This window comes from Balaenoptera physalus (assembly GCF_965194825.1).
Source record: "Balaenoptera physalus genome assembly, chromosome: 3".
NCBI lineage: Eukaryota > Metazoa > Chordata > Mammalia > Artiodactyla > Balaenopteridae > Balaenoptera > Balaenoptera physalus.
Window position 1 is genome coordinate 101123131 of NC_138890.1, and position 25660 is coordinate 101148790.

At 38.1% G+C, this 25660-nt stretch overlaps 1 protein-coding gene and 1 long non-coding RNA gene across 20 annotated transcripts in view; both read left to right on the top strand.

The window, feature by feature from the left end:
- The window catches only part of MCTP1 (multiple C2 and transmembrane domain containing 1), a gene marked incomplete at its 3' end in the record, with an annotated part of 550519 nt that overhangs the window by 202679 nt on the left and 322180 nt on the right, over window positions 1-25660 (top strand). The window lies entirely within an intron of this gene.
- On the top strand, window positions 20620-24613 carry LOC309659060. Its single transcript, XR_014262555.1, has 2 exons — window positions 20620-21929; window positions 22246-24613. It is a non-coding gene; the product is annotated as an uncharacterized lncRNA (long non-coding RNA).

Here is a 25660-nt window from a genome sequence, read left to right on the forward strand (position 1 = left end):
CATAGAATAAGCCCATCTTGGTCATAATGTTTTATCTTTAATATACATTGCTGGATTTAGTTTACTAATATTTTGTTTGGAATTTTTGCATACACATTTGTGAGTGAAATTGGCCGTATTTTTTTCTTTCTTGCAATTGCCTTGTCAAATTTTGGCATTAAGTTATTGGCTTCAAAGAGTTGATAATTTTTTTTATACTCTGGTATAATCTGTATAACACTGAAATGATTTTTTAGATATAGGAAGATTTTAATTATGGATAACATTTGTTAAATAGTTTTAGTTAGTTCAAGTTTTCTAGCTCTTGAATTAGCTTTAATAGATGATATTTTTAGACATAAGTCCATTTTATGTAAACTTCAAAATAATTGACAAAATTTATGTATTGTCTTATTTTGTGGGAAATGCAGAAGCAGTAAAGATTTTTGAGCAGAAAAATGGCACAGTATTCAGAGATGTTATGCAAGATGAGCTGGATCAGGATTGAAAAACTGTAGCTCTTTATTGGTCAGAAATTTAAATGGCAACTGTAAAAGTCATGTTTGAAATAGTCATACTCAGCTTCATCAACATCTCAAGCATAACAAAATGATTGAATCTGTTGCTCATTTTTTAAAAAATTAATTAATTAATTACTTAATTTTTATTTTTGGCCGTGTTGGGTCTTCGTTTCTGTGCGAGGGCTTTCTCTAGTTGCGGCAAGCAGGGGCCACTCTTCACCGCGGTGCGCGGGCCTCTCACTATCGCGGCCTCTCTTGTTGTGGAGCACAGGCTTCAGACAGGCAGGCTCAGTAGTTGTGGCTCACGGGCCCAGTTGCTCCGTGGCATGTGGGATCTTCCCAGACAAGGGCTCGAACCTGTGTCCCCTGCATTGGCAGGCAGATTCTCAACCACTGAGCCACCAGGGAAGCCCCTGTTGTTCACTTTTAACTCTGTAAGATTTCCTATAAGATGGTTGTCTGTTGGTTTATTAAATGTCCAGTCATACTTTAAAGGAAAGTTCTGTGGGTAGTTCTATATTCCATTCTTATACGTCATACTAGTGTACCTATAGGCCTTTGTATATGGCTCTAACTCAAGGTTTCTCTGAGTTCATTGAACCCCTGGTGGGCCTCGAACATTCTCCACATGGACTGAGAACTCATCCAAAATGCCAAATTATTGTATTTGTTCTTAGGGTCAAATGACATTCATTCTTATGTACACATATAGGGTATTTACTAGTACCCCACTGAGTGATTTATTGATTACTGAAATTTGGTATTTGTTAATAAATGTAACATTATACCAGATTCTAAGGATATAAAATCAGTAGAATCCGAGGAAGTCCAGTTGTCACACCACAGCTGGCAGCATTGTGTAGCTCCTATTGCGTACACACGTAAAGAGTCAGAATCTTCACAGATTTCTGGATTAAGGGTTGTTAACAGTGTATCATTAGTGCCATTTTTAGGTGATTGTGTCTCTCAGTTGCAGCTATTTTTATGTAAACTATCATCAGTTTTGCTTCACTATTAATTCCATTTACTGCGGATTATCTGGTTAACCTTATAGTATGTAGATTATACATATATATGTGTGTATATATATATATAAACAGTTGTTTGGGAGCCACTAATTCCAGTGGTCAGACCTTAAGGCACGTGTTGTAGTTTGAATATGAACAATTCGTACATTTAGTACTAAAGCAGATGTTTACACAGTTTGATTAGTTGTGATGTTTCATTGTTATCACAGTCTTTCTTACACCTCCGTCTCCCTGTCTCCCATTGGAAAATGGAAATTGGTGGGGTAGGGTGGCTGTGGGGTTATTTACTTGTTATAATTGGGCTGAGATAACAACCTTTTGTGGATTACTCATTAGAGGCCTCCAGGGGTAAACATTCTATGCTAAAACATGAAGCAGTCATGAGTGAACATCCTGCATCGAAAATTCTTTTCTATTGTCTCTTAAGAAATACAGACTAAATGAACATTTCCTTGTTTCCTATTTCCAGAAGTGAGGCTTCTTCTGGAATTAACTTCTCTGCTAATGTATAATCTTTTGCTTTTGGCAGAGAAGGTGAGACTCTTGCAGCTTAGTATTTCTTTAAAAGAATGAATAGCCACATCAACACCACTGATGAGTTTGCTGTGATAGAAACAGTTCACAGAAGGGAGAGTACAGTGAAAGGGAAATAGAAACAAAAATGAAAATTGGAAGATCCCTGAGCTCTGGTGTTTGAAGGTCGGAGGTCAGCCTTCCCGGTACAGCGCTCTTCTACAGGGTCACCCACACGCATGTCCTCTTTATTCATCTGTGAATGTTGAATCCATCATTTCTCTATGGACATTGGGGAAACTTGTTTTGAAAATTATGCAAGGAAAGTTCCTTTTCAAAGATCAATTCCTAGACTCAGAAGTAATAAGAAAACATTGTCCTGATAATCACCGTCATTTGCAGTGCATATTAGGATATATTTCTGCATGCCTATTTGAATATGCTTGGATTTTTCTGGCTTAGAGAGAATTTATAATTACTGAAATTAAATAATGCAGTTGCCAGAAGGATCTGTGGGGACTGTTCAGTTTTTTTGACCTGTCTTATGCTGAAGGGACTCTCAGATGCGTTCCAAATACCAGACTCTCATTCATGTTCCTGCTGCTTATCTGATTTCCACATCTATAAAGGAAGCTGGATCTTAGCATGGGGAGGGAACTTTGAAGCTCTTTTCTTGTATCTTAAACTGGAGTGCATGCTACTCTGAACCTAGAGATAGAGATACTACCAACCAAGAGTTGAAAGTCAGAATAAGTTTTGGACCCAAATAAGCTACAGTACATCAAGGCATTAACTGTGATGGGTTTTCCCAGCATCTTTTTTTTTTTTTAATCAAAATATATACTCTTCAATAAAAAACATAAAGGTCACTCATGGATTCTCTAAAATCTTGCTTGAGTACAATTTTTAATACTATAAACACATCAGAGGCTGAAAAAAATCAGTTATTGTAAAAAATAAATAATGCTTAGTAAATGCTGTGACCAGACCCCATTCATTGATCACATTGGTGGAAACGGTCATTCTTGAATCCAAATCTCATGTCTGTTGATTGCTTTGCTTCCCATTTTAACTATGAACTTGCTAACTACTAGCTGGGGCAAGTAACATAAACTCTCTTAACCTCAGGTTCCTTATTAGAAAACAGGGTGAGTATAGTGAGAAAGACCACAGGCTCTGGAGTTCGCCTGCAATTGTAGCCCAGTCTCCCGCCCCTCAATTGCAGCTGCTTAATCCGAGGCAAGTTGGCCTCTGTATGACTTAGTGTCCTCGTGTGTCAAACGTTGATCACCATAAAACAGCCTCCTGTGAGTTTCAAATGGGACAGTGAATGCCAAGCACTTAACACAGTGCCTTCCACAAAGAAAACATTCAATAAATATTCGTTATTAAAAACAACCTTGAAGAGGATTTGTGGAAATACATTGGACGTGCATTGGAAGCAAAAAGGCCATGTATAAAGACAGACCAAGGGAATCTTTTACCATTATGACTTTGAAAACCTACTTCCATTTGTAAGAATTCTCTAATTTTTTCCCCTGATTTATCTGTTTCATCAATAGTTGTTCTGCCTTTGATTCATCAGCCCACACTTTTTTAGTCTTTTCTTTTTCTGTATTTGGCATAAAAGGGGAAAAGAAAGATGTCAGAGAGTCATTGTGGCTGTATTTATATCAGCCCAACTTCCATGACTGGCATGTTCCCATCATTTCCCAGTGGAGCTGCCAGATGATCAAAGACTTTACTGACCTTTGGCTGGGAATTAAGAGTACAGAAACAAGCATAGGTTAAGGATAGAGTCTTCTTTAAACTTTGTTTTAATATATCATCTGGAATTCTGCATAGAACAAAGTCATTTTGGATAGACCCAGAAACTGTCAACAGAGGGCAGTGACTTTGATATACCTGCAGATGTGGCAGTGTTTTTTTGTTTTCGTTTTTTTTTACTTTTTTCATCCGTCTGAGTTTAGCAGTAAATTATGCTCTGCAAGGCTCTTTATTAGAAGGCAGGGTGCATTTTCCAACAAATAATTTTACGACTAATGAAAAACTTGCTAGAAGTCGGAAGCTCACAAGTCTGCTTAACCCATCGCTTGTTAAAAGTATGCTGGTGAGGGTCTCACAGCTCTGCAGAAGCTGGTCACCCAGAATGCCAGAGGCGCCCTGCTGCATGGGATGGGTTCTTCCCTCCTTCGCTTCCATTTGGTAGCAGGCAGATTAGGTGCCCCTCCAGCTTCAGGAACCTGGGATAGATGTTCCAAAGAGACAGAGATGAGAGAGGGGAGAGGAGTGTGCCTGATGGCTCTAGAAACCAAGGAGCAAGAGAACGGGTCAAGCATAAGCAGAGAAGAGCCAGGGGCTGAGGACCTGTGGCCTGCAAAGCATACTTCTTGTTTCCAGACTAACCCCTGGAAGGTCTCTTTTCTGTTCCAACAAAGATCCTAGGGTTGAGCTACATACTTCCTATTCCACTGCCCTCAATTTGTTGCTTTTGACTATGATTTCTGTACATCTTGGGTTCACACAATAGAATAGTCTGTCTCTCAATTTCCCTTCTCCTTTGCCTTTTGAGAAAGTGTGAGGGATTTTAGTCCAAGTGATAAAAGAAAGCTGACTAGAAATAAAGTGTTCTTATTATGCTTAGCCTTCCCGCACCCCATGCCATGACTGCTGTCACCACCCTCCACATCTACTCTTTCTCACCTCTCCTCTCCTTTTCACTTCGACCTGCTGGAGACAAGTCCAATAATAAAACTTAGGGCAGACAATGGACTCAACTGAGATTTCTGCAACTTTTCAGAGAATAATCTTAACACAGCTCTTTCATGCATATGGTGACAAGCATGTTTCTGAGCCCCTGGATCCCAGTGAAGATGGTGGCCCTAGACCCGAGGGCCTAAGATAGGAGCTGGAGATGTTGTTGAGTGGACCAGACTGAGGTCAAAGAACTATGCATTTTTTAAGAAAAGAGCATCAAAGAGACTAGAGTGTATTGCTCTCCTGATTCTCTGAAAACTTTGTTTGGGGTCATCCCTGGGGTGAAGTAAAAGGAGGAATAAATTGTCCCTGGTGGCAGGAAGATTTGCAACAACAAGAGGCATGAGGAGAGAAAGGAACATTCCCACAATCTTCTCTACATGGAAGTCTTTTATCCCCACCCTTGCATTTATTTTTATTTACATCTACGTTGCAGTAGTGTATTTTAAGTTTGCATAACGCTTAATAGTTTCCAAAGTACTTTCCCAAGCAGTATTTCATTTGAACCTCATAATAGTTGTAAGGTGGGCAAAGGAGGTCTCAAGACCCCTATTTTATTGAAGAAAAAAAAGATCCAGAAAGACTGAGTTACCAAAGGTCATGTACAGAGTGTGCAGTACAGATCTGGGCCTGAAATTCAATTATTCATTCACTGTTTTCCCTTCACATTAGAATTCTTCCTCATAGTACTGATCTTGACTCATGGGATTAGCAAAAATACAGTAATATGAAAATACAGTAAACTTAAATGTTTTACACTTCATGAAAATCTTTAAAAGTAAAATCTGAACAATGCAACAGATTATACTAAAGCAGGAATGTGTTTCCTTCAGTAATTCTTCTTTAACATTGTAATATTATATTAAATTCTATTGTTTTCTAAGAATCAACCATAAATAATTTATGTATTTGAATTATTCAGAAGAGATTTAACAGAATAAGAGGAAAGAGCTGAAGCTAATTCATTCTATTAGAATACAAACGGCAAGCGAAAGGCTGTAAAAATTGCTGGGTTGAAAATGATTTCACTCTGAGCGCTGATTTATTTCGAGAAGGCTGGTTTTACTCTGTAATTTAAACAAACACAGTTAGTAGAAATCAAGTTACTCTTTTATTATGAACAAGCCTGTAGTCATTGGAATAAATCCCATGAAATAGAGTGGACAATAAATGTTGTTCAGGGATGATTATCTAGTTTATTATAGTAGATTTACAATGTTGCATTAGTTTCAGGTGTACAGCAGAGTGATTCAGAGATGGACAGATATCTATATATATCTATACCTATCTATATATCTATATCTTTTTCAGATTATTTTCCCCTATAGGTTATTATATAATATTGAGTATAGTTCCCCGTGCTATGCAGTAGGCCCTTGTTGGTTATCTCTTTTATATATAGATATATATACTTTTATATATAGAAGTGTGTGTATATGTTAATCCTAAACTCCTGATTTATCCCTCCTTGCTTTCCCGTTTGGTAACCATAAGTTTGTTTTCTATGTCTGTGGTTCTGTTTCTGTTTCATAAATAAGTTCATTTGTATCTTTTTTTTTTTAGATTCCACATATAAGTGATATCATATCATACTCGTCTTTCTCTGTCTGCCTTACTTCACTTAGTATGATAATCCCTAGGTCCATTCATGTTGCTGCAAATGACATTATTTCACTCCTTTTTTATGGCTGAGTAATATTCCATTGTCTGTATATATCACATATTCTTTATCTATTCACCTGTTGATGGACACTTAGGTCACTTCCATGTCTTGCCTATTGTAAATAGTGCTGCTATGAATGTTGGGGTGCATGTATCTTTTCAAATTAGAGTTTTCTCCGTATAAATGCCCCGGAGTGGGATTGTAAGGTCTATGATAGCTCTATTTTTAGTTTTTTAAGGAACCTCCATACTGTTCTCCATAGTGGCTGTACCAATTTACATTCCCACCAACAGTGTAGGAGAGTTCCTTTTTCTCCACATCCTCTCCAGCATTTCTTGTTTGTAGGCTTGTGGATGATGGCCATTCTGACTGGAGTGATCACCCCACTCACCATTAAGGAATAAATAGACTAAATGCTATGAAAAAAATTACACCCACAGTATGAATAAATCCTTGATAATTCACTTAAGTAGGAAAATTATATCCATTTTTGATATTTTAAAATGTTATTTTGACAACACACATTTTACCTAGATTATATACTTCAGAACCTTAGGTAAGAAACCCTGAAATATAACTACAAAATCACTGGTGGTTTACCTACCATGATCTGATTTTCCCCAGCACCTTTTTCTTAAATATGTTTCTATCTGCACTTCTGTAAAATTTCATGTTAAAAAGACATGACTGCAATGAGAGAATTTGAAAATGCATTAAGGAGATTTTAAGTATAAGCATTCTTCAAGTGTATGCATTAAGAACTAATAATTCCCTTCAGCTGGAACACTGAATATGTGAAAACTCAAGTTAACAAAGAAATTAATATATTCCCAATTTCATGTAATATTCCAAGTCATGTACAATTTACTTCCACTCTTTTGTTGGGTAACACTGACTTTTATATTTTGATTGATGTCAAATATACACCATGAAATATGTAGTGTGTATAATATGTGGATAAATATTCACATAGACATTTATTTTCATTTCTATTTCACATAATTTATACTGCATTTAAATTGGTGTGTAACATATTAACCTTGTCATCAAAATATAAATTTTTATTATAGACAATGATAATAGCTACTGCTTATTCATTGCTTATAAGCCAGGCACTGTCCTAGCTTCTTTTCGTGTATTGCTTCTAGTTATCTCCCAAACCCTGCCCAGTAGATACTATTGATCCTACTTTACAAGTGAGGAAACTGAGGGAGGTCTAGTGATTTTAAGTAACTTACTGAAGGGGCTACAACTAGTATGTGGCAGAGACAAGATTTAAACCTACATCTGTCAGTCTCCAAAGCCAGTGCCTTTTCCATCACACCACATTGCTTCTTAGGGACATGCAGAAAGGCATGATAAACTAATACTGCCCATAAGATGATAGCCATTCTGACCAGTGTGAGGTGATACCTCATTGTAGTTTTGATTTACATTTCTCTAATAATTAGTGACGTTGAGCATCTTTTCATGTGTCTGTTGGACATCTGTATGTCTTCTTTGGAGGAATGTCTATTTAGGTCTTCTGCACATTTTTTGATTGTTTTTTTTTTTGATATTGAGCTGTATGAGCTCTTTGTATATTTTAGATACTAATCCTTGTTGGTTCCATCGTTTGCAGATTATTTTCTCGCATTCTGTAGGCTGTCTTTTTGTTTTGTTTATGGTTTCCTTTGCTGCGCAAAAGCTTTTAAGTTTAATTAGATCCCGTTTGTTTGTTTTTTCTTTTATTTCCATTACTCTAGAAGATGGATCCAAAAGAATATTGCTGCGATTTATGTCAGAGAGTGTTCTGCTTATGTTTTCCTTTAAGAATTTTATACTATCCAGCCTTACACTTAGGTCTTTAATCCATTTTGAGTTTATTTTTGTATATCATGTTAGAGAATGTTCTAATTTCATTCTTTTATATGTAGCTGTCCAGTTTTCTCAGCACCACTTATTGAAGAGACTGTCTCTTCTCCACCATATTCTTGCCTCCTTTGTCATAGATAATTGACCGTAGGTGTGTGGGTTTATTACTGGACTCTCTATCCTGTTCCATTGATCTCTATTTCTGTTTTTGTGCCAGTACCATAGTGTCTTGATTACTGTAGCTTTGTAGTATAGTCTGAAGTCCGGGAGTCTGATTCCTCCAGCTCCATTCTTCACAAGGATCTCTTGTGTTTTCATACAAATTTTAAAGTTTTTTGTTCTAGTTCTGTGGAAAATGCCATTGGTACTTTGATAGGGATTGTAGATTGTGTAGAGTAATATGGTCATTTTAACAATATTGATACTTCTAATCCAAGAACAGGGTAGGGTATATCTTTCCATCTGCTTGTGTTGACTTCAGTTTCTTTCATCAGCATCTTACAGTCTTCGGAGTACAGGTCTTCTACCTCCTTAGGTAGGCTTATTCCTAGGTATTTTATTCTTTTTGTTGTGATTGTAAACGGGATTGTTTCCTTAATTTCTCTATCTTATATTTTCTTGTTAATGTATAGAAATGCAACAGGTTTCTATACATTAATTTGCACCCTGCAACTTTACTGAATTCATTCATGAGCTCTAGTTTTCTGGTAGTGTCTTTAGGGTTTCAATGTATAGTATCATGTCATCTGAAAACAGTGACAGTTTTACTTCTTCCTTTCTGATTTAAATTCCTTTTATTTATTTTTCTTCTCTGATTGCTATGGCTCGGACTTCCCAAACTGGGTTGAATAAAAGTGGTGAGAGTGGTCATCGTTGTCTTGTTCCTGATCTTAGAGGGAATGCTTTCAGCTTTTCACCATTGAGTATGATGTTAGCTGTGGGTTTGTCATATATGGCTTTTATTATGTTGAGATATGTTCCCTCTGTGCCCACTTTCTGATGATTAAAGGAACGCTGGCCGAGAAATCCTGAGCTAGGCAATGGGTGGTCATCTCAGCAGGTGGGTAGACTCACTGTCACAGAATTGGGTGACTGCTGGGGATCTACCCTGCATATTTGGACTCATGTGCTAGGCTATAGTTGCTAAGTAACTGGGGATTCTATAGCATCTCAGTCTTTGAGAATCTGGAGTACTGAGAAGGTACTGGGATCCTCACGCCTGGGATGGGATTGGATAAGATGAGGGTACAAGGCATGCTTTGTCTGAAGCAATTAGCCCAGAGTCCAGTTCCTGTTACCATAGTTTAAAAAAAAGACAATGGAATGCTGATTTGATGTATGTTTATGTTTCTTAGAGCCGCTGTAGCACAAAATAAATGGTTTAAGCAATAGAAATTTATCATCTCACAGGTCAGAGACTTGGAAGTCTGAGATCAAGGTGTCAGCAGAGGCATACTCCTTCTCAAATCACTAGAGAAGGCTCTGTTTAGGCCTCTCTCCTAGATTCTGATAGTTCCTTGGCTTGTGTCAGCATAACTCCAACCTTCACATGGTGTTCTCCTTGTGTGTGTCTCTGTGTCTGAATTCCCCCCTTTTTATAAGGACACTCCAGGAAATATGGTTGCCAGATAAAATACAAGAATCCCAGCTAAATTAGAATTTCAGATAAACAACAAATATCCCTTTTTAGTATAAGTATTTCCCAAATATTGCACAGGAAATGCTTATGCCAGAATATTATTTATTTATCTGAATTATTTATTTGAAATTCCAGTTTAGCTGGGCATCCTATTTTTTTCCCTAAATCTGGCACCTGCCTAAATATCATATCGCTTGTGTCTTTTTCAGCTGTAAATGAGATTTTAGCCCTAATGCTATGGGACAGCACGTCTCTCAGATGTTTCTTTGGTGGCATAAGGACTGCCACATTATCTAGGTGGCTGCCAAAGAGTTCTTGGGGGAGAGGGTCACCTGGAGCTGTGCTTACTCTCCATCTCCCTGAGGGCCTAAAGAGGAAACACTGAAGATGTTTTTCAATTGTTTATATTGAACTTGAATATTCTTTCTTTATTACTATATTTAATCAGATTTTGATCCATGTGACTTAGGGGAGAAGATAGGGTGACAAGGGAGCTTTTAACATGCCAGCCATGGCTAAGCTACTTTATCCATTTTCAGGTGGGATTAGGTGAAGGGAGGTTTATTCTTTTTGGTTCTTTTGTTCTACTTGGTTCTAGAGCTGGTGTTTGATGATTTTGAAAATAGCATCTTTGTGCATTATGATAAAGGACATCATCATTAGATAATGATTAATGAATTGTTGAAAATCAGATAGAAGATTGATAAGTGAGGTAACAAATTTCTTTTTCCCAGGAGAATTATTTAAATAAAGAAGAGATTACCACCCTCCTCGGAGTCCAGTCTTTTCATAATCACTATTCTGCATTTTAGCCTTTTTAGTTTTTGTGCCTCTGGGTGCAATTTTATCCTTCTTTCTCTTTCTCATGTGGTTTTATTTAAATGACTTTAGTGTAAGTTTTTAGCCTTTATGATATTCCAAATTTTTATTTGTTCATCTGAGGTCTCTGCTTCAACAAACTTTGCTCTTATTAGTGGGTAGTAATACAAACCTCAAAAGCGTTTTGGCACCAACTCTGAGGTTGTTTTCCTTGAATGAGAGGCAAATGTTATGAAAATTAATGGGAAGTGCTAACTCCAGAAGTGTCTTGCTGACATTTATTTATTTTGCCCAGAAATGAGCTAATGTTGAGACTCAGCATTATGAGCTCCTCACACTTGAGCTTGGTGAAGAAGGTAAGACTCTGAGGATTCAGTTGCATCATTCTTTAATTAAAGATGATGCTATTAAAGAAATTAGAGGTGTGAGAGCAAAACAGCTAATGCCCAAACTTGGGAAGCTTTGCCACCAGTGCCTTTTAGAATTCAGTATGTCCAGATACACACAAAGATTTTCCATTAGTGCCACTTCCTGGCTATACACATTTCTCTTCCAATGCCTAGGATAAAGTTCGTTGGAAGTAGATGCAAGCAACCACCCATTAAGAGCTCTTTGCTCTAAAATTTGACTTCCTCTTTTCTGCAAGGAGGAAGATGATAGCATTGATCCTTTATCACTCTTCCTCCCTCCAAATCTCCTGCCCTTTGCTGATGGTGAAACAAATTGCAGAACTCTCTTAGCGGTTGTAACTTGTTATAACAAATACTCTCCTCAACTGAGGAAACTCTGAATTGGGCCCTTCAGGCATTCAGCAAGCAGCCATGCAAACCCATGAGCTTTGCCTTCAGACCAGCAAATCTAGTACATGGGCATCTTCTCCCCAACTATTTCTTTGGCGTTACCTTAGCTGCTTAGTAAGTGGGGAATTAATATGTTGTTGGGCAGTGGTGAACTCTTACTTCTGACGATGATTTATCTAAGCTTCTTATCTTCCCTCAAGGGAGGTAAGTGACATTTTGACTAGATTCCGTAACAATATTTATCATGATTATTTGGTAGTCTCTGCACGACAACAGTGGGCATAAATTCTTTATGAAATTAACCCTAGTGACAAAGGATTTATTTTATAATGATCTGTGTCTTTTCTTCCATGGGGTGTAAATTCTAGTAAATATTAAAGCAGTCAAAATAATATTTTTCTTCTAAAAATTTTCCTATAAACCATATGTTACACTTTTTCTTTGCCATCTTTAATTTACGGCAACAATTGCAACTAATGGCTGACAAAGGTTAAGAGCACATCAGTAAATTACTCACATTCTGGCTCCTAAATAATCTATTTTTCTCAAAGCACCAAATTCTCTTCCTTTGTCTGATGTTCTGGAAAGAGAGGAGAGGCAATTATGCTGCAGTTATGTTTGTTGGTTTGTGTTATTCAAGCACAAAGATGATAAGCTCCCTGTACTTAACATATTTTAAATGTAGTCATTATCAAAAAACTTCTTTTGAATATATTATTGATTTAATAACTTTTCTGCTTAATATCTCATTATGTTACATGCAATACCAAATTTATGAGTTTCCTAATGGTTTGGGAGCCATGTCTTAATCCATATTTGTGTATCTATTCCCTAATGGATGGGTGGATGGATGGAAGAGAGAGATAGGGGACGGGATAAAGAGGAATAGACGATGAGCAGGATTTTTGGTAATCAGAATTCGTATTCCTCAGAAATAATGACATGAATTTCTTGACTCGGTGTCAGACTACAAAAATGCCACCATTGTTCATTTTGTAGGAGGTACAGTGTTTTCATAGGAGGAAAGGAGAACGCAATGGTGATGGCCTTTTATTTTCTTTATTCTTTAAAACCTACGTTAAATTATTATTGAGTCAAAAAGAACTATACTAGTTTTTATTAAAAGGACAATATTACTAAAGTTTCTCAGTTTATTAATGCATTTGACATAATGTTTTAGTAGTGGTCACACAGTCATGACACACCACATGCTACCAGTTAAGAGCTTATGGAACCAAAACCTCCTCCCAGACCTTGACTTTCAAAGGATAAATTGTCCATGCCAAGGAGAAGCATTCACTGCTCCCGGGGAGCCATGTGAGTCTGTCCCATGGTGTCTGTGTGGTGCCCCACGGATCATTTAACAAGGCTTGTGTGAGGCACTAGGAAGAACAGATGTCACAGTGGCCACGGTGGCACAGGCTCAGGGGTCACTTTGCAGCCATACTAGGTATCTTTTATGAAGAATGAAATTATCTCTGTAGTTGGTGCCAATTGATTTTGATTTTTAATGTTCTCTTTACTTCAGTAAATATAAAAGTAAAAATGTTGACGAGATCTCCAACAAAAGGGACATGGTGCACAAATTAGTTTACTTTCAGCAAGCAGATCCTGAGTTTTCAGCGAGGAGAACTTCATGCCCCCTGTGCCACCTATACAACTGCAAAGAGTGTCACGGAGACCTGGTTCCAGCCTGGTACTTAAGGATTTTTAAGGCCTAGGAATCCAATCCAATCTTTGGAGCTGTAAATAAACCAAACACTGTTTCAATTAAGCCTCAACAAGAGTATTAAATGAAACATTTGGTAAATTTGAATTCTCATAGCCTTTGCACATCTCAGGGTTTGTGTTCACAGGTGATGTACAAAGTGAAATGGAGGCTAGTACATGGGAAAGACAAATGGTCTCATCATCTACTTCCGTATAGTTGTTGCAACCTCTGGTTAATTCTCAGGCCTGTTCTGATACAGGAACCATAAGTAGCATTTAAGCTATAGGTATCTCCTCTTTTCACTCTTTTAATATTTATTGAGTGCCCCCACATCAGACACTGTTCTAGATACATACTGGAGTGGATCACATAGATCCAAATCACTGCTCTCAAAGAGCTTATCTTCCAGCAGGAATACTATTTGAAATACTGCATTAGTGTCGAATATTAAACATGAATGTTGTCTTTCAAGAACTTCAGATCAATTTGATAAACCCTCATCAGGGTACCTGCAAAGATGAGTCAGTCCTAGGTCTGGTATCTAGGAATTCACAGTCCAATAGGGTAAATAGGAATGTGTAGTCAAGGGTTAAATACAGTGAGACAGTAACCGAGGTGTGACATAGCACAGGTGGGTATTGACATAGCACAGAGTAGAGGGTAACTGGCTGCAGGGAGAGGAGGTAGTGGGAGAGAGATGCTAATGGTGGGGATGGTGGGGATGGCTTCTTCTAGGATGTGACCCTGTCTGGTGAACTCCTAATTATCCCTTAGAACACTCATAATTAACATTTTAAGTTGAAAGTGGTGAGATAGTATTTATACTGCTGCTCATATTCATTTATTCTTTAGTCCTTGAATATTTTAACATTTCTTCCTGAGGCTTGAGAAAAATGAAGAATAGAGTTGATCAATAGGGAGCCTATTAGCATAATGAAGTAACAACCAAGATAAAAGTTAATAGGAACATTTATTTCTAAGAGCTCTATCTCTAGAGGTATGGAAGGGCGGTCAAATCGTGAAATTAGCTGTCAGAGCTGATAGAGATTTCACATTCGTTTAGTTGACCACAGCTTTGTTCAAGGTGTCTGTGCATCTTGGAAAGAATTGCGTGTATGGCTAATTAGCCTTTCAAACAAATTCTTTTCAAAGTAATAACAGCATATAAAATTACAGCACCTCTATATGTACAAATTTTCATGAATTGCCTCGTGTGGTTGGATCCATGGAATACTGTATTGCTGGGAGACATGTTTTCAGAGTTCATCCTCTCCAAATACAACCTTTGCTGCTATTTCTAGAAATAGAACACTAAAAGCTAACATTTGCATAGTGCTTACTATGTCCCTGACACTACTATAAGCACTGTACAATTTTTAACTCATCAAAATCTCACACCTGATGAGGCATGACCTCCATTTCACAGAAAGGAAAACTGAGGTACAAAGAGGTTAAGCCACTTGCTCAGGGTTCCACAGCTAGAAAATGTCAGAGCCAGGATTCATCCTCAAACAGTCAGGTCACAGAGTTGTATTCTTAACCACTATATTATGCTGTTTCTAAAATACAGAATGAGCACTCTTATCATGGGATTATTTTGAAAACTTTAAGTACCAAAAATTACCATGTAACCATATTTTAGATGTTAGGTATATGTTTGCATATTAGATACAAATTCCATATTCAATGATGAGGTCACCTTTGAATCTCTTTGGCTCACAAACAACCACTGTCCACAAACCCCTTTCACTGATGATGCTGGTTGACACATGACTCTAGCCTCACTTCACTAACTCCTGAGATACTTCACCAAATGCTGAGGCCTCGGTTGCCTCCTAAAACTGTATTCTGCTCTTCCTGAGGGCTAGCCCTGTAACTTTCACTGAGTGTACAAACTATTCTTCATTCATTCAAACAGCAACTGTTTATTGAGTGCCTTTGTGCCACGTGCTATGCTAAAAGCAGGAGTTACGAGGGTATACCACAAAGACAGAAAATCCACCAAAATCAGGTCACCTCACAAAATATTTCCAAGTTATGGTGTTATATTTAAAAAACAAAAACAAAACAGGTTACTGTGTTAAAGAATAACAGATGGAGAACTTCTTCAATGAGTGGTCAAGGAAGGCTTCTCTGAGGAGGTGACATGAGCTAACACCTCCAGGACGAGAAGGAGCATTTCATGCAAATAATTAGCCTGGGGAAGAAGGTTCCAAGCAAAAGTGACAGCTTGTGTATCACCCTTAGTGGCCGAGAGCTTAGCACACTCAAGAAAGGCACACAGGGCCAGCGTGGCTAACATGTGGTGAAGGGGGGAATAGTAGTGGCTGGAGATGAAATTAGAGAGGTTGGTGGTGAAGATCACAGGCCTTGTAAGCCACGATGAGTCAGTCCTCAGTGCGTGGGAGTCCACTGAAAAGTTTAAGGCAGAAGAGTGACATGATCATGTTTATGTTTGATGATCACTTTGATGATGAGAGGCATGAGTGGAAAGAGGAACATCAGTAGAAGGCCGCTGGGCTACTTGCGGTTAGAGATGGTGGGGAGTGCACTAGGGGAGTGGTGATGGGTTTGGAAAAAAGAGGACAGAATTCAGGCAGGTCTTGGAAGTGTACTTAACAGACGGGTCTGATGAGAAGGTTGAAGAGAAAAGAGAGCAAAGGATGATTCTGAGCAACCAAATGGATGGTGAACGCATTGCCTGAGTTGACGGATGGGGCCAAAGTGGGACAGTCAAGAGATGAGATTTGGAGACGTTAAGTTTGAACTGCCTGTGAGGCATACAAGTGGAGATGTCAAGTAAGTGGTTGGCTGCGTGGGCCTGAAACTCAGGAGAGTCTGAGCCCCAGGACATGGGTGTTACCTAAAGCTTTGGGAATTGGTGTATTCACCCAGGGACAGAGTGTGACATAAACGTGAAGAAGGCTGAATACACCCAGGATGGGGCACACCAGCATTTAAAGAGTGCTCTCTGTTCTCCCAAGCAGAGCTGTTCTTCCTCTCCTACCGGCTGGAAAGACAGAACTAGCCAGGCCATGTATCCTGACTTTTTCCTGTGGCGGCACAGAGGAGAAGGCCAGCTGGATTCTACAAGTGGAAGGAAATTCATGTCATTGCTTTTATTCTTCTCACCCTAGAGTCCCTTTCTCTCTCCCCTGGACTTAGTTCTGAGCCTCCCTCTGGGCAGAACCTCACTCTGTGATATGGCCCCCCACCATTGATAAAAGAGTCCTCGGACAGGTACTGGCCTCCCTCTGGGACACAGACACATCCCACACACATGCAGAGAAGGATAGGAAATCCATGCTCCTCCATTACATTTTTCTCCCTAGGAATGCTAAATTCCGTTGTATTGCCCAGGGAGAATCTAGCAAATAGCTTCTGGCAAAAAGACATTCTGTTGGAAGCCCTTGAGTGTCCAGTGTTTAGCAGGCAGAGCTAGAATGGGTGAGAGTTACCCTGAAGGTGTGCTCCCTGCTTCCTGGCTCCATCCACCCAAGCCATGTCCTTTAAAAGGCAGCTCTTACTAATCTCCTTAATTTACAAAGAGTACATGCTAACCAGTTGAAAAGAGCTCAATGTGAAATAAAAATGAGTCGAGGATATTCACAGGCAGGTCACAAAAAATACAAATGGCTAATAGACGAGAAAGACAGTCTCCCTAGTAATTAAAGGTGTGAAAACAAAACAAGGAGGTGCCTGTTTTAATCTGAGTGGTAAATGTTTTAAAATTTGTATGACAGTCAGACAATGTGGAAGGTATGAGCATTCATGATTCCCCACCCAGAATCTGCAACAATTTTGTGCTAAATTTGTCCCTCTTCTCCACAACTGCAGAAGAAAAATGAAGGAAAAGGACTTGATGGGAATGGTTTAATCATGGAATTGGGAGTCAGGGTAGAGATGGGAAAGGGGACACATGGGCCTCAAGAACGCGGGGACCTTGCTGGCTGGGCTGGAGGAGAGCAGTGAGATTAGTGAGAAGTACCACTTAGTAGGGGCTGACTTGTGAGTGGATCTAGGGGGGCAGATCTGTGCACAGGAGTTTTGGAGGAGGGAAGAAGGCAGTATTGAGAAGTGCATCCTTTGTATGGGGCATACCTGACACAGTGAGTTAATGCATTTATTGGCTCAGTAAATAGGCTTAATACCTCTTTGATTTGGTTGTATAAACAAACTCTTATGGCATTGGAACAACAGGCCACCGCCTGTGAAAATATGTGTGGCTATTGTAATTATTGATAACTAGGAACTTCTCAAAGTATTGCACTGAACCAACAAATAGCTGGTCTAATATCTTAGTTGATGAGGCAGTGAGATTCAGAACCCAAGGTAAGAGCTTCGGTCTTCAGACTTTGGCAATTGGAACTAGAACTTCTGTAGAAAGTGAGACACTGAGCTCACAGGTGGAGAGTTCTGTCTTTTCAATTAACAGCTAGAAACAGGGGACACATTTAGCCAAAGGTGTGAAGATGTAAAAGAGCTTAAAAAAACGAACAGCATTTTTCTGTAAAATGAAGGGGTGCATTTTAATCATTAAAATCAAAAAATAATTTTACAATTTAAATTATATATTCTACTTCCTTAGGAAAGATTTTTTTCTGTACTTCTGGATGGAGAAAGTTATATATTATTTCTTTACTACATGAACTAATATAAAGGCAGTATGTATGATTGTGTTGCATTTCCTAGTTATAAACTTCTGATTCTTATATACATTGAATAAGGCTTTTATCCCCAAATAGTATCCAACTACTTAGTTTAGTTAATGACACCAAAGAGACTTAATTAGAAACCAAAAAAAAAAAAAAAGCCCTACAAATTACTTAAAGTAAATATTGATAATAGAAGGGAGAGAAAAATATCTTTTCCATGAGAAGGATTCTGAATCTGTGATTTAGAAATCCTTGCTATTAGAAATTTAAATTACTTCTTCCTTAACCATGACCAACCCTTTCCTTTTGGTGTGAACTTTTAGCTAAGGAAAATTATGTAATTAGGGGTCCGAGAAGTTAAAACTGACTTGGAGTTTCAGATGTCTAGTTCACTTTCTGATTTTTTTTTTTTTTTTTTAAATCTGGGAGTAAAGCGTTAGTGTTGTGGTTAAGAGTGTGGACTCTTGGCACTGGACAGAACAGTTTGAATCTACTTCTACTTTTTCCTAGCTGAAGCAAGTCATTCAGCCTCTCTAATCCTTAGTTTCTACATCTGTGTTACTGGGATTAAAAGAGTAATTATTTCTTAGGTTTTTGTGCAAAATAAATGAGACAATGTTTGTACTCCATCATTGTTAGCTGTTTCATCAGTTGTGATGCTCTTTGGTGCACTTAAAAAACACAGCTCAAAATCTGGAAAATCTAGAGGTTCAACTTAGTGGTTCAATCAAGAATCTAGTGTATTTCTGTCTCTCCATCCAGCCTTCCCCATTATTAGCTTTATCCCAGTTTAATTCCCCTCATGAACCCAAGATGGCTGCCAGTGCTCCCACAGCTGGCTATATGTTTCCTCATTCTCATCCAGGAGGAATAATTGAGCCTATTTGTTCCAGCGTTCTTACCCAAGACCAAAGATTTACCCTGATTGGAAGAGCTAGGTCACATTCCCAACCCTGAGCCAATCACTGTAGTCACGGGGTTGGACTGGCCTAACCTTTGAGATGTCTCCACCCCTGAGCTGAGGAGCAAGTCAGCTTCCCACAACCACACTGATTATTAAGAGGAAATTGAGGGCCATTAGGAAGGAGAGAGGTAGAAATACCTACCTGAAAGGTGATCAATACCTGTCACCACTGTGATCACTGTTATCCAGGCACCACGGAAAGGGCTGTCACTGCCCAGGCAGGAAGTTATCTGTGTCCCTGGGTGGGCACAGGGAACACTTAAACCCCCCAAACTTGCTAAAATTGCTATTAGAAGCAGTGTAATTTCAGGAAAACAAAACAAAGCAAAAAACACATAACTCTCTTGCCAAGATAAATAGTATACGGTTCTATAATAAGTCAAAGCTTCCCAACATTGAATGCCCATTACTTAGAAACATTTGGCCATTTTAGATTATTGGTTTAATGCTAAGCTATGAGGAAGTTTTTAAAAATTAGAAATGACACCTAATGACTATTATTATCTACTCATATGATAGAGCTCAAATTTTGGCAGTTTATTGCTTTTTTGCAAGTAGTACTGAGAAAACTTAAGCTGTTGCATGCTTTGCTCTAGCAATTGGAACACTTGAAGAATATCAGTTAATTGAATAATTTAAGCTAATAATTTAAGTTAATTGAATAATAATTTATTAATAATTTAATAAATACAGTGAATTTATTTTCATTGTATTTACTTAGCTATTCTAGTAACCTCGTGATGATTTCTAGGATCTACAATTTATCCATAGCAGATCCTGCTCTAACATTTATTAATCCAATAGATTTTATTTATCTATGGAAAACCCTTCTTTATGACAGACTTGTGTACTAAGTAAATTAACACTCCTTCTGTGGTGCGACACTTTAGAATTTTAAACCTCATGAACAAGTTTAAAAACATACTACAAAAGGAAAGAGAAGTGTGTTTTTGATTTCTTGTCTTTTTTTATTATCCATGCCTCAGCCCACAGCCCTCTCACCAACTGTAGGTAAGAATAATTGAGAATGACATACTGTCCTCACAAAATCATACTCAAGCAAGAACATTCCAATTCATGGGCAAAGGGTTCTGAAGATCTGTGAAAATAGAGAAACCTCAATATTTATCCTTGACACACGGCTTCCTACAACTGCTCAGACTCTTCTCCTTTAAAGCCCTTCCTTTGTGAGTGTGTTTTAAAGCCTCAACTAGATACGAATCTATCTTTCATACCACCTAGTTTATGTTCTTATCTGTAATTAGACTGTCATTTTAAGCCTACAAAGGCAGGATTCAAATATTACGTGTTCACCATAGGATCCTAAGTTTATTTAAATAATCTTGACAACAACTCTATCAGGTAGGAACCATTTTTATCCCTATTTTTTTTTAAACGTTTCTTTAATTAATTAATTTATTTATATTTATTTTTGGCTGTGTTGGGTCTTCGTTTCTGTGCGAGGGCTTTCTCCAGTTGCAGCAAGTGGGGGCCACTCTTCATCGCGGTGCGCGGGCCTCTCACCGTCGCGGCCTCTCCTGTTGCAGAGCACAGGCTCCAGACGCGCAGGCTCAGTAGTCATGGCGCACGGGCTTAGTTGCTTCGCGGCATGTGGGATCTTCCCAGACCAGGGCTCGAACCCGTGGGCCCTGCATTGGCAGGCAGATTCTTAACCACTGTGCCACCAGGGAAGCCCCCTATTTTTTAAGGTGAGAATCTAAGCTATTGAGTGATGGAGCCAAAATTTAAAAAAAAAAAAAAATCTGACTGGAATCTGCTCTGTTTTATTTTGAAAGCAAGAAGGAAATTTGGAAGTAATATAGATCAACCTCCTCTTTCTACAGATGAGGAATTGAGGGTCAAAGAGAATAAGTTATTTGCCAGAGATAATGAAGTTACTTTTATGGATGAGTAGGATGTAAAACCAAAGTCTTATGACTTAGAGCCTAATGTGTGGTCACTGGGCTCATTCTTCTCAGTTACCTGCAGTTAAAATGTTTACAGTAGCTGTACTAGAAAATTATTTTTATTAAGCATAATTATTGTGTAACTGTATCCCTTAAATACGTCACCCTCATTTTTCTCATCTGTGAAATGAGAGAAGGGTAAGGGGATGGTGAGATGGGTTAGGTTAATCAATCACTAACATGCCTTCTATGAAGTGTATCATTATACTTACTGAGCAAAGACCAAGTTAGAACGGTTGCGCCTACCAAACACTAGGGTATCTACACAAAAGAATTAGCCCTACAGAACTTTTTAAAATTAAGCTCATTATTTTAGAGTATTTTTAGGTTTACAAAAAAGTTATAAAGATAGAAAGAATTTTCATATACCTCACGCTCAATTTCCCCTATTGTTAACATCTTACATTCTTATGGTACACTTGTCACAACTAATGAACCAATATCGATACATTAATATTAACTAAAGTCCATCCTTTATTCAAATCTTTAGTTCTCACTCAAGATCCTTTTTTTGTTCCAGGCTCGCATCCGGGATACCACATTTTATTTAGCTTTCATGTCTCCTAAGGCTCCTCATGGCTGTGACAGTTTTTCAGACTTTCCTTGTTGTTGATGACCTTCACAGTTTTGAGTAGTATGGGTCAGATATTTTATAGATGTCCTTCAATTTGAGTTTTTCTGATGTTTTTCTCATGGCTAGACAGAGGTTATGTGTTTTGGAAGGAAGGCCACAGAGGTAAAGTACCATTCTCATCACAAACCATCAAGGGAGCATACTATCAATATGACTTATCAGCACTGATTTTAACCTTGATCACCTGGTTGAGGTAGTGTTGGCCAGGTTTCGCCACACTGTACTCTTCGGAAGGAGGTCACTATGTGTGGACCACACTTAAGAGTTGGTGACCAACATCCTTGAGGAGCAGTATCTACGTGAATTATTTTGAATTCTTCTGCACCGTAGACTTAGCTCTTCCTCCCCATTTATTTATCTATTTATTTATTCAAATCATTTAGTTATATCCGTATGGAATCATGGTTATTTATTTTATACTTTGAGTATAATCCAATACTATGTTATTTTTTTTTTTTCACGTTCTTTTATTTATTTATTTATTTATGACTGTGTTGGGTCTTCGTTTCTCTGCGAGGGCTTTCTCTAATTGTGGCAAGTGGGGACCACTCTTCATCGCGGTGCGCGGGCCTCTCACCATCGCGGCCTCTCTTGTTGCGGAGCACAGGCTCCAGACGCGCAGGCTCAGTAGTTGTGGCTCACGGGCCCAGTTGCTCCGTGGCATGTGGGATCTTCCCAGACCAGGGCTCGAACCCGTGTCCCCTGCATTGGCAGGCAGATTCTCAACCACTGCGCCACCAGGGAAGCCCCAATACTATGTTATTTATTTTGTTGCTTGAAAACTCTTCTTCTGCCAGGGTTTTCAAATACAGTAAATAATTAAATAAAATCGCAACTTTCACTGAAGGCTACTTTGTGCCAGGCTCCGTGGAAGTTCCATGTTTGTGCTTCGGTTATACCTGTGAGGAATCACTTGATATTTGCACAACTGGGTGTATGAGATCCTGCTTCAACCACAGCTGTGCACCTGTGGCCATGAGATTGTTTAAAGGGATAAAATATGCATGAGTTTCATATTAAGCTCATATGTCAATGAGAGTGGTACATTGATATGCTTTGCCCAGTGTGAAGGCGTTTATTAAATCAAAGCAAATTTATAAAACTCCATTCCATAGAATCCTTAACACTGTTATCAAAGGGTAGAAGCAGCAGAGAATAGTATTTTTTTATTTTCAAGTCTTGAACTTATTAGAACAATATATACTATACATGTGTAGAAAATTTGAAAACTTCTGAAAAATAAGAGGAAAGAAAAATTACCTTTAATCTCATTGTCCATAGAATAACCCCTGTTTACGTGTTGTTATATTTCCTTCCTTTTTTTTCCAATGCATAGATATATTTAACCTAGTTAATTTCATTCTGTATGCAGTTTTGCATTATACTTTTCACCTCACTGTTTTTTCCTAAGCATTTGCCCATGTGATTAAAAATGATCCTCCATTTTAAGTGACTCAGTGAACAGAAGAGGTCAGAGCCTGAGAGCAGGCAGGAGGTTATGGCAGTTGATATGCAGAAGATAATTATGGTGTAGACTGGAGTGGTAGAAAAAGCTGACCAAAGAAACATGTTCAAAATATAATTGATAGAACTTCACCATTGCACACTTGGGTCCAGGTATAGTTGGTGCTAAGTTTCTAGCTTAGGTGGATGGGCATTCCATAATGATGCCTCAAACCCACATCCAGAGCAAAGAGGAGAAGCAGCAGGTTGGAGAAAGAGAGAACTTCTCATTTATTGCCATGAAACACCTCTTGTCTTGTTTTTCCATGTTGGCGTTTAAACTTTACGTGCAAAACTGTCTCCATGATAGTCTTTGAAGGAAAAGAATGTGTTCAAACATCTTTCTTTGTTCTCCATAACATTGATTCTGTGCTGGGCATCCAGTAGGGGACTGAAAAATAGTAACTGAGTGAGTGAATGAGTGACATGCTGAATGAAGATGAGGTGAACTTTGGGTGTTTGGGGTACTGTGTTGGGGGTGGAGATTAATTACTAAAATTTGCTAATTGCTTTTTCAGAAAAACTACTATCACCATGGTTTCCTCCCAAGAAAACCAAGTGTTAGAATAAAAGTAGTAGTAGAGGTCATGTTATCTAGAGCTGTTTCATGTTCTTTTTAAAGATACCTGTATAATTTTACTGGAAGGAGTGATAAGACATTCACACAAACTTGATATCTGATAGAAACACTAAAATCTTACTTTGATTCTTTGGTTTTTTCCTGGCTTTCCTTTGAAATAAAAAATAGAGTTGTGAAAAAGAAACCCAAATGAAAAGTACTTGTATTCACAGAAAAAAGAAAAATTATAGAATTATTCCAAAAAAAGTAGATATATGCATTTAAGTCTAATAAGAAGGTTTCTTTGTTCATCACAAAAGCTGGTGAGGCTTTGGATCTGTGTGAATGCATAAAAACACTAGAAGTATTTTTCAGCAAAATCCCAAATGTTTAGCATCAGTCTAACATCTGTTACACAAGATTCTCTCTCTGAGATTGTTAGAATCTCAAAAATTCAAATCCTCTGAAAGGAAATGTTTTCCTCTGCACATGATCCCCAATTTTGGAAATAATAGAACTAGCTTAATCTGTTTAAACATTCATTGGTAGAAGTATTCATGGCAAGGAGGATAACATCAATAAACAAGTTAGTATATTACGCCTTTTTCTGACAAGTCTTTTTTTCTCGGGGTTGGGTTTTTTGCAGGTAGCTCTGCACTTTTTAATGCAGTTTGGTTTTCTTTGGGCAAGAAAGAGCATGCTGGGGAACTCACCAAAAGACAAAAGGTCAGAAGAGTTAATACAAATAAAATCTATCATGCTCTCAGGTCTCACAAATATTATTCTGGTGAAATGGTAAAGATAATAATCACTAAGTAATATAATAGTACTGAAAGCAGAAGAGTCAACCCAAGCATGATCTACTTTCTAATCTCTAATTAACCATTAATAAACACTAGCAGTAGTAATACATACATAATGTATATTATTATTTGAAAAAATCAGGAAGAAGCTACTTTGCATTTGTAAATCACTGGACTCTTTACAAAGCACTTTAAACTACATGATTTCTTTTAATTTTTGCAAGTGTCTTTTTTTTTTTTTTTTTTTTAAGAAGAAGAAAATTAGGCTCATAGAGCTCAGAGCAACTTAATAATATAACTAGGTCTTGTATACAGGTCTTTGTGTTTTGACTCCTGTAATCTTTCCTCTATTTTATAATAGCTCTTCTCATCACCCGCCCCCAAATAACTACTTATATTTAAATAATTTCTTACATTTACAAAACATTTTTACATATTTCATCTCATAATCAAAACAGTCCTTTGTAAGGTATTTTATCACATTTTAAAAATGAGAAAAGAAAGGTGCAGAAGGGATAAGTATTTTTGGCTGAAATTAAATAGTTGATATCAAGCCTGCCCTTTCATCATCAGAATTTGCTTTTTGTAACACAAGGCTTGGTTATAGCGTCTAATTACAAAAGGGAGTGGTCCATGTACAAAAGGGTTGGGAAAAGAGAATTTTTTATTTGCTTTCCTTTGGCTCAGGTTATTTTATATACCGTATGTGTAGGTGGGAAGGCTCTCAGTGATAATGAAGTGATGCTGCAGAGAAGCAATTTAGCGGACAAGCCCAGGGTGAGTAATCAGTGTTGTGGGAATCCCAGAAAAGATATTTGGGGAGTGCTGAATTTCATATTTTTTCAGCAGCAGTTTACCCCCCCATACTTAATTATAATTATAGCAGCTGTGTTCCGATTTGGGGTTATCTGTGGGCCATTATGGCCTCTCCAGTCTGTCTATTATTACCCTTTGGCTTTAGCAGGCACTTTCAACTTCTTCTTCTCTCTGAACTTGGTCCGGACAACCTTTGCCTAATAACAGTTTTGCTGACTAACAACTTATCACTGACCAGCCTATTCATCATCTGCCTCTAGTTCAGGTACCTATCTCTGGAATAATCAGCTGTGAACAAGGGGCAAGGAAGTTAAGTTTACATAGACTCAAGCATAAGCTGCCCTTTCCGATGGGGCTGCAGATTAGACAGGCACTATGACCAGCATATTTAGTGGGGGATGCCCATTGGTCACCATAGATTTTCCTCATTTTGTGTGGTTTCAGTTTTTGAAGTCATTTACTCAGTTGACCTCTA